The sequence below is a fragment of the Cajanus cajan genome, chromosome 2 (genome assembly GCF_000230855.2).
Source record: "Cajanus cajan strain Asha chromosome 2, NIPB_CcT2T_4, whole genome shotgun sequence".
Lineage (NCBI taxonomy): Eukaryota > Viridiplantae > Streptophyta > Magnoliopsida > Fabales > Fabaceae > Cajanus > Cajanus cajan.
In genome coordinates this window covers 47,461,443-47,474,222 of record NC_138518.1, presented here as the reverse complement: position 1 = coordinate 47,474,222, position 12,780 = coordinate 47,461,443, and the positions used below count along the sequence as shown (strand labels likewise).

Sequence of the window (12,780 nt, the reverse complement as noted above, 5' to 3'; positions counted from 1 at the left end):
CCTAACTACCTCTAAATCTTATGCAAAATCTTCAAGGGGATTTTTTAAGGATTACATAATTCTATCATATTGGCTATTTGTACAAAGGTAATAAGCTAAACTTAATCTAACATGGTTATTAAAGTTTTGTGAAGTTCTCCCCAAAGAAAAATAATCTAATTGTAAGTCTAAAGTTTGTAGCAGAAACTATGTTATATAGCAACCCATGTAATCACATTCTTGCTTAGTATGCCTAAAGGTTGCAATTTAGAGATTTTGGTATTCTTCCTTAGGCTTCTAACATATATTACATGCATAAATAACTTAACTACAAATTTTTCCACTTCGACCATCCTTCTAAGATCTTGGTATGTCTTTATAACTTTGGGGTGAATTCTTATAATACTCTTGTAGCCTTCCTTTAAGCTCATATTGTTTAAACCAGGAACACTAGGTGTACTCAATTCATCTTGGAATCTTAGAACTTCATTTATACCTCAACTCAAAACGACTTTCCTTACTTTGACTCAAATACTCTACTTGAACTAACAAAATGGACTTAGCTTTTGGCTTTTACTAATCTCATTTATCAATCTATTAGTCATTCTCAATATATCTAAATTAGGATTCATTAAGGGTTACTCATAGGTCAACTAAGGTTTCTAAACTTGTTCTAAAAGGTTTCTCAAGTCATCTTTGTAGACTCATTAAGGATGTACCTACACAGGGTCCAATCATTGTGACACCCTTTACCTCAACATTAATACACAATAAATGTAAACTATAATTTTCTGAGTAAATAAAATCTTTCATAGTTGATAACATCTTTCTTGGATAAAACAAGTGTCTCAAATATCATAAGGTAGAAAATTCGCATGCACAACTCATAAACCATAACTCCAATGTAGAAATTACAAAAGAAAAGAAACTAAGATTTTCAAAATAGTTTAATGGAAAGAACATCCTAGGTTAGTCCTAACTATACCCTGATGTCACATGTCCTATCAGACCACGCCCAATTGAAGCCTAAACTTTGTCAACAATATCCTCATGTTGATGGTCTCCTACAAAACAATAAAAGACATACATAGAGCAAACATAGGAGTGAGAAACATCTCACTCAGGTTAAGGTGTAGAAATAACGGTTAGGCAACACACATAAATCATAACAAACACAGACATAACAACACATTAATCAAGTACAAATTCAAGTTACACATACAATAGTACCATATACGAAATCATTCATCATGCAATGATGTTATGGACTCGACTCAGAGATGCATGCATGTGGCGCGAATCACATATCACATATCACTAGTGTGTTGCTGAAACAACACACCTAAGGTAGTCTACGAGTACATGTGGGGAGATACTCATACACTTTCAACTAGAAGGATGTATTGTCAGGGTTTGGTCAGGATAGTGAAGCTGCGCAAGTTACGTCTCGTGCTCACAAACGGGCATAATCGAGACATTTAAATCGCACTATCCCCTAGGACTCCCACAAGTTGTTACACAAGGAGGGCCTTCCCTAACGGTGTACTCCACATCGTACCCGTCACATAGATGCACATGATGCATGTCACAGATTCACACTTCATTGACTTATCATTTCACTTTTCATAATTTCTCATATATCATGTCTCATTGTCACATAACATCAAGTCTCGTGTCTCATATTTACTTTTCACATTATCTCATCATATTCATAGTCTCATACAAGAAACTTCTCATAGGCATATACATCAGAATAACGCATAAACCATACCAAGAAATTATCCAACATCATACGAATTCAATTTGCAATTCATAACATAGGAAGCATAAAGGTCATAAACCCAACTTTATGAGTTCATGCATTTTTTTACAACTATCCTATTAATATATTTCAATCGATAAAAACACTCCAAATATTATCCAAAACACGAATCCATCATCAATTTTACATATAATGCCTCAAAATTCATCCAAAGATCATATCCCTAATTTCACTTCATAGGGCTTCCCACAGAAACCCAGAAAGCACTCTAATTCATATCAAAACTTATCTATTTTTGAAATCAAGCACATATTCACACTCAATAAACATCAAGAAACACAACAGAAAACTTAGAAGCCAAAACAGAAAACATTTGAAATTTGCCTGTTTCTCATAGGATTCCCGTAGGAACCCATAGAACACTCTAATCCATATCAAAACATATCCAAACTCAAAATTAAACATACATTCATGCTTAGTAACCATCAAGGAATACAACAGAAAACTGAGAAGGAAAATCAGAAAACATTTAAAATTTGTCTGTTTTTCATAGGGTTTCCCATAAGAATCCATAGAGTACTCTAATCCATATCAAAACCTATATATTCTTGAAATTGAACGCATGTTCACACTTAGAATCACACAAAGAATGCAATAAAACAATCAGAAAGAAAAACAGAAAACTTTCATAAAGTGCATGTTCCTATCAAGCAAGGGATTAAGGGTCAATCCTGCTACCCAACAGTTATTCTCACACCCTTTGAGTGAGGTTTCTCACTCCCCCTTACCTTGATGAGCAGAAGATGAGGCACAAGCGGAATTTGATTGTTCCTATTCTCTTGGTTCTCCTTGTTCTTCAGAAAAAGGCGTAAGAAAGAAAATGAGTCAGAGGAGTGAATAGGTGAAATGACTCTGGTAACTTCTAATAACCACCCTTTTCTCAAATTAATAAAATAATAATAAAAAAATTAGTAAAAGACTACTACATCATTCCTTCCTTTCTCATAAAATAATATAATTAAAATACCTTTCCTCCTTTTTAATAAATATCATAAACATAGTTCTTTTTTTTTTTTTTGAAAAAGATAGATATGCTAAGGCATCACTATGTAGAAAAGAGATCCTAACTAGGTTAGCACCTCAATCCACATCAATCATCTACAACATATCAAAATGACACTAAATCAAAAAAGAATATGAAATACAAGTACAAATGTTAGTCATATCTCGCCTTAGAGAACCTATAATGAGAAAGACCACCCCTATCCCTAGAATAAGAAGAAACAATACAAGAGGTCCACCAAAAAAATCTAGGGTGTATAAGACCAAACCTTGCTAAGCTATCAGCACAACCATTTCCCTCCCTATAAAAATGAGAGAAACAAAATCTCATACTCCTAACAAAAACCAACATGTTCATCCACTGCATATACAATCACCAGGGAACTAATAAAGGGTTGTAAAACGCCGAGATGACAAGCAAAGAATCTGACTCAAGCCAAAGGGACATCCATCCATGATCGCGAGCAAGCTGAACTACACGAATAATAGCCAAAAGTTCTGCTTCCAAGGCTGATCTGACCTCCACTAATTCAGCTAAGCATCCAACCAAATTTGCCATGTTGTCTCTAAAGATTATGCCACATGCCGCTGTAGAGGAATAAGCAGAGAAAGCTCAATCAGTATTGCACTTGATCCAACCAAGAGGGGGAGGGTTCCAACGTACTTCAAAGATAGTGTCAACTCTTGATAAAACATATTTTTTCATAAAATTAGTGTTATAGTAAATAATCCAAATATTACTTAAAAATCATTTTTATATTAAAATAGAGCTCACATAAAATAGATAAATAATATAAAATATATTTCTCCCTTTTAGTAAAAATAACATACGTTTATATAAAAATATAATTTAACCTCTATAATATAAGGAGAACTATAAATTGTGAATAAACAAAAGTTAACATAACTAATAATATTTTATTTGATAAAATACATTATTTGATAGTAAGTATTAAGTTTTAAACATTAATTATTTAAATAGATAATACTAAAATAATTATGTAGTATTAGAAGTACTAGTATTTTAGTATGTACAATATACAAATATGTTTATTATATAATTAAAATTTATAATAAATTATAAATTATATATATATATATATATATATATATAAATACTAAGTTTGAATATAAAAATTATATTTAAAATTTGTATAAGTAGATATTTTTAAATATATAAATTATATTTTAGATTTATGATAAATAATTTATATTTTAGTAAAAAATTATTTTTATTTATTGATAATTTATTTAAAATATAAATATTTAATTCATAAATAATTATGATAATAAAAATCGAATTAGATAAGAAGTTAAAAGAATCCTTACAAATCTTGTTGTCGAAGAAAAATTCTTAAAAACACTATAGTACAAGATAGAAATTTGTATTTAATATATAACAGTTTAGTAGATTGATTTTTCATTATCCTTTAATAAATATTATAACTTAATTTAAATAAGTACACTATTTGATAATAAATGTTAAAATGTACATTATATCTTGTTGCAAATTGAATTCCTCTTCTAACATCTTTGGAACCTCCTTAGTCTCCATGTCCTCCCCGATCTCTGTGTGCTCCTCACTCTCTTCTTGAGGTAATGTTGTCACTCTAGCCCTAGTCTTGCCCAAAGATAATGACAAGAGACCATTGCCTGGAGGGAAGGTACAGACCACTCTTGCCAACTGAATGGTCGGGTGAAGAATAATCAAAGGGCGCTCTGAATAGTCCTTAGAAACCTCTAGTGACCGAGGAGAGTAATTTGATATGTCATCATCAAAAGAGGATGGACTCAGGGACCAAGGTTCATACTCTGGTACATCACCGAAAGATGTTGAAGTCGAAGAAGGAAAATGATATCAATTGACTATACATCGCAGTAGTAGGGTGGAGTAAAGGTTCTAACTTCACTTGTTCCAATTTTTAGTAATGATTCAATCCATTCACAATGTTATTCAATTCCAACCAATCCTTTTTGTTGGAAAAATGGGTCGAGTTTTAGGATAAATGATATTTTGTTTTAAGTTGGATTTCTTTTTAACTTTTTTTTATTGTTAAAACTTATTAGATTTAAGAGGTTGCTTTATTTTAATTAAAAAATGTTTGATAAGTTTTCTATGGCTTAAATAATGGTTATGGATGTGAACCCTTTTACAGTTTTCATGACGTGACATCCTCTATCCCGTATTCCATAATACAATATAAAACTGAATAACATCAATTTTATAAATAAACTCAAAATTCACACAGGTATAGAGAATCACATTTTAACATAAACTAGACCTAGTTAAAATAACAATTAAAAAAAATTAAAAATTAAACTACTCAAAGTAAACAACAAGAATCAAATCCTAACTAGTCCTAATTAATTCTCCAGTGTTAGAGCAAAACTCAACGTTGAGGACTAAGCCTCATCATCCATATCTTCAACACCATGCTGATGATTACCTGAAAAAAATCACAAGACAACACAAAAGAAAAATGAGTGACAAACATTTTACTCTAACTCATAGTGCAAGAATACAAACTGGGTAGCCAAATATAAACAACACATACAATATGATATAGCATACATAATTACACATCATCATATTTAACTCATTCATAGCATAGTAAGCAATAACAAATAAGATTATAATGCATATGCAATGGACACGGACTACATATTATCATGCATGCGGTGCTATTAAAAATATCACATCACACTTGTGCATTTCAGCTAGCAACATACTAGAGTAGTCTAGGAGTACATGCTAGGTCACACTTTCTACGCACTCTCATTGGAAGGACATACTACTAGGGCCTGATCGGGATAGTTAAGCCGTGCAAGATACACCCCATGCTCACGAGGGTAGGATTGAGACTTCTAAACCGAGCAATCCCCAAGGTTGGTTTCCAAGCTTTTACACAAGGGACCTTCCCTGGTGATGTATTCCATATCGTACCCTTACAACAACATTTTTATGCACATGATGTATATCAAATAGACTCTATGCATAACATTTCACATTATCTCATTAATTCATTGTAAACTAATCCCATATCATAAAATCATCAACCATTCTCAATATGGTAATTAACAATTCAAATATATCAATTAAATATTATCAATCAATGGCATAAGAAATCACATCACTACAACTCATATATAGCTCACAACATATCAATAACACACTCCCATACTACATTTTCATAACTTAATCTTCTAAAATGTCGTGTGATCCAAACACCTTAGCTAAAGCTATATATATGCTATGAAGTTGATCTTTATTTTATTAGAAAGCTAACAAAATTATCTGTAAATTCTATGTTGACCTCAAGAGTTAAATATTCCATATACTATTTTAAATAAGTACAAAACCATAACATTTCAACCAAAATCTGACAACCTAACCTTTGCTCACTAATTTGATGATAACTTAAGTTCTAGACCTCTTTCTTAGGTGATTCCAATAGAATTTGAAAGCTAACATCTGACGCTACAACTTTTATGAAGATTACAAAACCTATTTTTTCCATTTAAGGCAACTAGAAAAGCTTACAATGTATGCATGTTATATTTCACACACAGAATATGAGGTTCATTTTTTAACTCACATAACTCAGTCATTCATTAACATTTTTGCATGATTCGTGAGTCTAAACTGTAGCTTTGAACATTTGCTTTATAACCCAATAGTCAGAACTTAATTTCATTAATCACATGCAGAGAAATCAAATAAATATCAAGGTATGTTCATATTAGAATTTCCAGAATTTGACACAACTCACACCCAAACTCTTTTCTCTGAATCCAATTGGTAAGAACTCTCTATAGGTTACATTATACTTCTAAAAGACACAATTTACACATATAACTACATACCCAGTTAATCTCCTCGTACAATCATCAATGTATTCCCTTGAGATTTCCCAAGAAACCCATAGAGATCTCAAATCATACAATTACAATCTCAAAACATTAAATCAATCATCCATTCAAGCAATTCATACAATTAATTACGTACAAGAAGAACAAAAAGTGAAACAAAAGCAATTAGGAAAAACCCTTCATACATGAGCATACAACAAACATAGAATTGGGGCCGATCACACTACCTGATATATAAACTCACAACCAGAGCGAGGTTTCTCACTTTCCTCTTACTTGGATAAGCTCTAGATGACGGGTGCATGGCTCGATCTGTAGTGATTTCCTTCCTCCCCTTGTTCTCTGACGCTAAAGTGCGTACGTGAAAATAAAGACATAAAAAGAGTTTGACTAGAAATCTTCTCTTTTAAAGGAAAAAAAACCTAACCTCCCTTTAACCATCTATTTAAAACATACTAACCACAATTATCCTGAAGATTCCTTCTCTTTTTAATAAAATATTATTCTGTTCTTTAATAAAATATAATATAATATATTGTAAAATTATTTCAAAATTAAAATAAATATTTAATAATCCCTATTAATAAAATAAAAATATCAAAATTATTAATAAAATATTTATATTATATTTTATGAAAAATGAGGTGTTACACATGAAAAAAATTGTTATAATTTATTTTTATTTATTTGAAATTTTTTTATACTATTTATTAAATTATGTGGAGTAAAAGAGTGTCACATAAGGATTTATAAATAAATAAAAGTATTCATTTTAACATAATATCAAAAATAATTTTTAGGGGCACTAGGGATTACGCATATGGTAAACACACTAGTTAATAATGAACACATAATACTAGGGACTAACAACAATCATTTCAATTTTAGAAGGATGAAAAATAATTTTTTTTTTATAAGAATCAAAATCAAAAGTAGCCTATTACAAAGACTAAAATATATTTACGCTTAAATATGATTTTAGTTCTTGAAAAATGACTAATAAGTTATGATTTTGGTCCTTATATTTTATTTTATTTTTCAATTTTTAAATTCTTATTATTATGTAATCATTTTTGATTACTCATTTATTTATTAAAAGATTAACCGACCATTTTAAGCATTACCCTCAATCATTAGTAATATCATATTAGTGTTTGACACCTTTGAAAGTTTAAACATGTCTTTAAAATAAATAGTATTTATCTACCTTAGATTTAAAAATTATTGTTAAGGAAGAAAAATAAAGACTTTAAATTTTATAGATGAAAATCAAAGATAAATATTTTATGATAACAAAGAATAAAATTTATTAATTTTACAAAGACTAAAAATATTTTACAAAAATAAAAAATAATGTTTACAAAATTTAATTTGTTTTTTTTTTTAAATATTAGAGAAACGAAAATCAAAATTCACTTGTCATTGCTATGAATAAAAGGTTCAGAAAGATCCTTGTGGAGTCCGATTCCTTTGCTAGCTGCGGTGACTCTTTGTGGAGTCTAATTCCATCAATGCAATGATTCTTCACATTAAGCTATTCTCCATCATCCTTGCTATAGGATAGTTCAGAGTATAGTTTCTTTCAACACAACACAGCTATGGGTGATTTAATTTCGAGAAATCAACCAAATTACAGATAAATTAGCGAATTTTGAATTATCTCTTAATGTGAATATAAGAGTATTTGATGTAGTTTTATTGTTTTTTGCTTTACTAAGGCAGACATAGCTTCTACTTTTTACCTCATAATTTTTAATTGATTCTTCTTAAAGTACGTTTGCCTAAACAATTCACCAAAGAAAAAAAATTAAAATTTATTTATTTTTCAAAAAGGCTAAAAACATATATAATTAGCTCACATTATATTAACAACTACTAAATAACAAACAAGCTATATAAATAAGTAAAGTTAATAAATTAAATAGAAGATCAAGGCAAAAGTTCCTACACAATTATTTTTTCTAAAATAATTTCAACCTTAATAACTTAGGGAAATTTTTATTGTTAGGTTCATATAAAAATATAAAAAAAAATATTATAATAGGAAAAAAAAAGCCAGTTGAAGCTTGCTAGTGCACTTAAAAGAAGAAAGATCCATAAGCACCCAACACCCAACCTTCAAATAAGGAAAAGTCTGGTGGGACACATCTGCAATAATTATAATGAGCAGTACATGTCCACACATCTTTTACCATCAACAGAATTTGAAAATACGAGAAACAGAAACCATCACCGATCATGACAACACAAAGCACCTGCCCCGTGACAGAACATGTTTACATAAGTCATCACTCCCCATGATGACATCCTTAAGGTTTGTTTGGTGTATAAGAAAGAGAGAGGAAGAGAAGGAATGAGTAAAAAAGTTAGTTTGGAAAAAATGAAGTGTAGAGGAAGAATGAAAAAGTTGTATCAAAATAACTTCACATTTTTCTGAAAAAATGCAACAAACTGTAACATTTGTTGAATAACACACGATTATATAATATGTATGATCAAATTATCTTAACATATTATACAATTATACATAATGGATTATATTAAACAACATAATTGATTATACATATATAGTTTTTATTAAAATAAAATAATAATAATAAATTATAATTATATAATAATAATACTTTTATTTACTAATTTTTAAATTAAATAATGTCTTAAAAATTAAATTCTATTCTCTCATTCTTCTTTTTTATTAAATAACTTTATTTTCACTTCAATTCTTCTCATACTTTTTGCCTTTTATCTCTCCCAAACACAGCAGTAGTAATGATGCCAAAGAATCTAACAGTTTCTCTCAACGTGTCTAAAATAATATATTTGAGTAAATTGTTATTTAAAAATATTTATTTTTAAAAACAGTTTTATTTTTCAAGTTATTCTGGCACAAGTCTCATTTAGTAGGATTACTAATAGAAAAGTAGGGACCAATGAGAAGCTAAGGGAAAACCAATGGCTGTGTTTGCTCCATTAATTTGTACCAAGTTGCACCGTGCAAATGAAATGGGATCCATTGTTGGTGCATGGTGATGCAGTCCTGTCAAGGTAACACAAGGTACGATTTGGTGGACCGGAGGATCTCGTGGTAGGGTCATAAGTTAACATTATTGAGAGTATTTTTTTTAAATAAAAAATAGTCGTAATAAAAATTAAATTTAAGTCTCTATATTTTTAATTATCTCAATCATTTCCATCCACATATGAATAGAGTCTGCTCGCGGTTTAAACTTGTTTGAGCTTGTGGAATCTCTCTCAAGTGACAACATCAAATAACCAATATATAACACGTGCATTATATAGTATAACCTTTCCAAATCTAGGTCTATTATTTTTCCAAAAAACCAAAATCACATATCATGCCAAACAAATCACAATCCAAACAAAAGAGCTACCCCCAACTCATACGAAACCTTACATTGACACAAAGCCATAATCATTAAGCCCTTGTGGAAACCGACAAACCCCATCGACAGTCCCTACCACTGCTACGCCTTGCTTTTTTTTTTTTTTTTTTTTTAGCATTCCTTCTTACTCTTAACATTTACACTTACTGATTCATCAATGATCTTTACCAGCCCTGCAAAATAAAAAGTCAATTGTATAAGAAATATGAATGAGTAACTTATTTAACTAACCTTTAAATATTCAAATAATATTGTACAATCTCCAGTGAGAGTCCAGAGGTGAAAAATGCAAAGAAAAAGAGTTAAGAGATGAAATGATAGTTACAGTATAACCAACCTGTTTATGGTAAACAAAGTGAAAACCAAGGATGTTAGTTATGCAAGTATCCAGATAAACAAAAATCGGAGGGGTGTTTGGAAAAACTTAACAGACCTCACTTTAGCTTATGACTCCCATGAGCTCTTTTTAGTTTCTGTTAATAAGTTTCTTGATATAAATCCTCACAAGAAAAGAGCTTATTGAATAAACATCGGTTGTTTACCCCTCCAAAATACAATGGCAAGAAAGATGCACAAATTTAGGAACAAGCTCACAACTAAAACACATTGCGGATAGCTAATAACTTCATTCTTATATATTTCCATTTCGAACGATGAGAGATAATTATGTTCCTAGGAAGCCTATACTTAAAATGTAACTTTCCGATTTTCATAAAATTATATTAATATTATGTTATATAATTATTTTAATATTTTAAATGTATTTATTAAAGAATTTTGGTATTATTTAATTATTTATATGAGCTCTATTTTATTATAAAGTTTAATTTATAATTATTATTTTAATCAGTGAAATAGGAGTTATTTTATAAAGTGTATTTTATTATTATGTTCATGTTATTTGATTAAAGAAAGGAATATGTTTAATTATCTATATGAGCTCTATTTATTATAAAGCTTGATTTATAATTATTATTTTAATTAGTGAAATAGGAGTTATTTTATAAAGTGTATTTTATTATTATGTTCATGTTATTTGATTAAAGAAAGGAATATGTTTAATTATATATATATATATTGTATTATATTAATTATTTTATGAGAAAGAGAAGGAAGGACGTGTAGGTAAAAGATTAATTATTATTATTTATTTTATTAATTGGGAAAAAAGGGTTAAGGAAGTTATCATAAGTTACAAATCATTTTTAAGTATTCACTTCTGACCCTCATTCTCGCTTACGCTTCTGAAGACCAAGGAGAGTCAGGAGAAGGAGGTCAACCAGAGACTGCATGTGCTTCATCTTCTGCTCATCCAGGTAAGGGGGAGTTAGAAACCTTACTCAGGATGCGGGAATATGTGTTGGGTAACAAAATTAACCCCAATTTCAATAATGGATATGTTTGGTAGCGAGATTGGTCCCAATCCCTTGCCTGATTCATGATTTTAGAAACAGACACTTTTCGAATGTTTTCTGTTTTCGTGTTTGAGTTTTCTATTGTGTTCTTTGATGGTTGTTGAATGTAAATATGTAATTAATTTTGAAAATAGACAAGTTTTGATATAAATTAGAGTGTTTTGTGGGTTCTTGTGGGAAACCCTATGAAGTGAAATTAGAAATATGATCTTTGGATGAATTTTGAGGCATTATATGTAAAATTGATGATGAATTCATGTTTTGGGAAATATTTGGAGTGTTTTGACCGACTAAAATATTATATTAACCGACTGGTTGTAAAAAAGTGTGAAATCATGAAGTTGGGTCTATGACCTTTATGCTTCGTATGTTATGAATTGCAAATTGAATGTGTATGATGTTGGATAATTTCTTGGTATAGCTTATGTGTTATTCTAATGTATATGGCTATGAGAAGTTCCTTGTATGAGACTATGTAAACATGATGTGAAAATGTGAAAAGTGAATGTGTGACCTATGACATGATAGTATGAGATAACGTGATATGAGATATGAGAATCTATGATAAGTGAAATGTTGAGTCAATGAGCAGTGAATGTGTGACATGCATCATGTGCATATCTAATGCCGCTTAGGCCGCATGCCAGTGTAATGAGTTATTCCAAGTGTGTCGTTCAAGCCACATACTAGTGTATCCATGTGAAATTCTAGGTGTTCCATAGGCCACTGGTGATATCTGTGCCGTAGGTATTGTTGTATCAGCATGCTAGTGATGATATCCGTGTAAATTCCGCATGGCACCACATACATGTATTTATGAGTCGAGTCCATGGCATCATTGCATGGTGAGTGTATGTGTATGTGATAATGTTTGTGTATGGATTGAGCTTGTTATGGTTCTTGTATGTGTTACTATCTGACCTGTATTTCTACACCTGAACCCGAGTGAGACGTTTCTCACTCCCCTATTTATTCTATGTATGTTGTCCTTGTGTTGCAGATGATCATCAACTTCAAGATGTTGATGACAAGGCTTAGGCTTCAGTGGACATGCTCTGATAGGATATGTGACATTGGGGCTTAGTTAGGACTAGTTTAGGAAGTTGTTTCCATTGAACTATTTTGAAAATCTCAGTTTCCTTCTTTTGTAATTTTGTTTTTGGATTTATTGTTTATGAATTAAGAATGTGAATCCTCTACTTACGATAATTGAGATTCTGGTTTTATTTCTAAAAGATTTTAATTTCTATTTATTGTGTAATTATGTATTTCGGGTAGAGGGTATCAC

The 12,780-nt window shown here is 30.3% G+C and overlaps 1 long non-coding RNA gene across 1 annotated transcript; it reads right to left on the bottom strand.

Annotated features, from left to right (window-relative positions):
• Positions 1-9,943: 9,943 nt before the first annotated feature.
• Positions 9,944-10,920, bottom strand: LOC145955290 (uncharacterized). Its single transcript, XR_014431916.1, has 2 exons — positions 10,415-10,920; positions 9,944-10,250 (listed from the first exon to the last, which is right to left on the bottom strand). It is a non-coding gene; the product is annotated as an uncharacterized LOC145955290 (long non-coding RNA).
• Between the last annotated feature and the right edge of the window lie 1,860 nt (positions 10,921-12,780).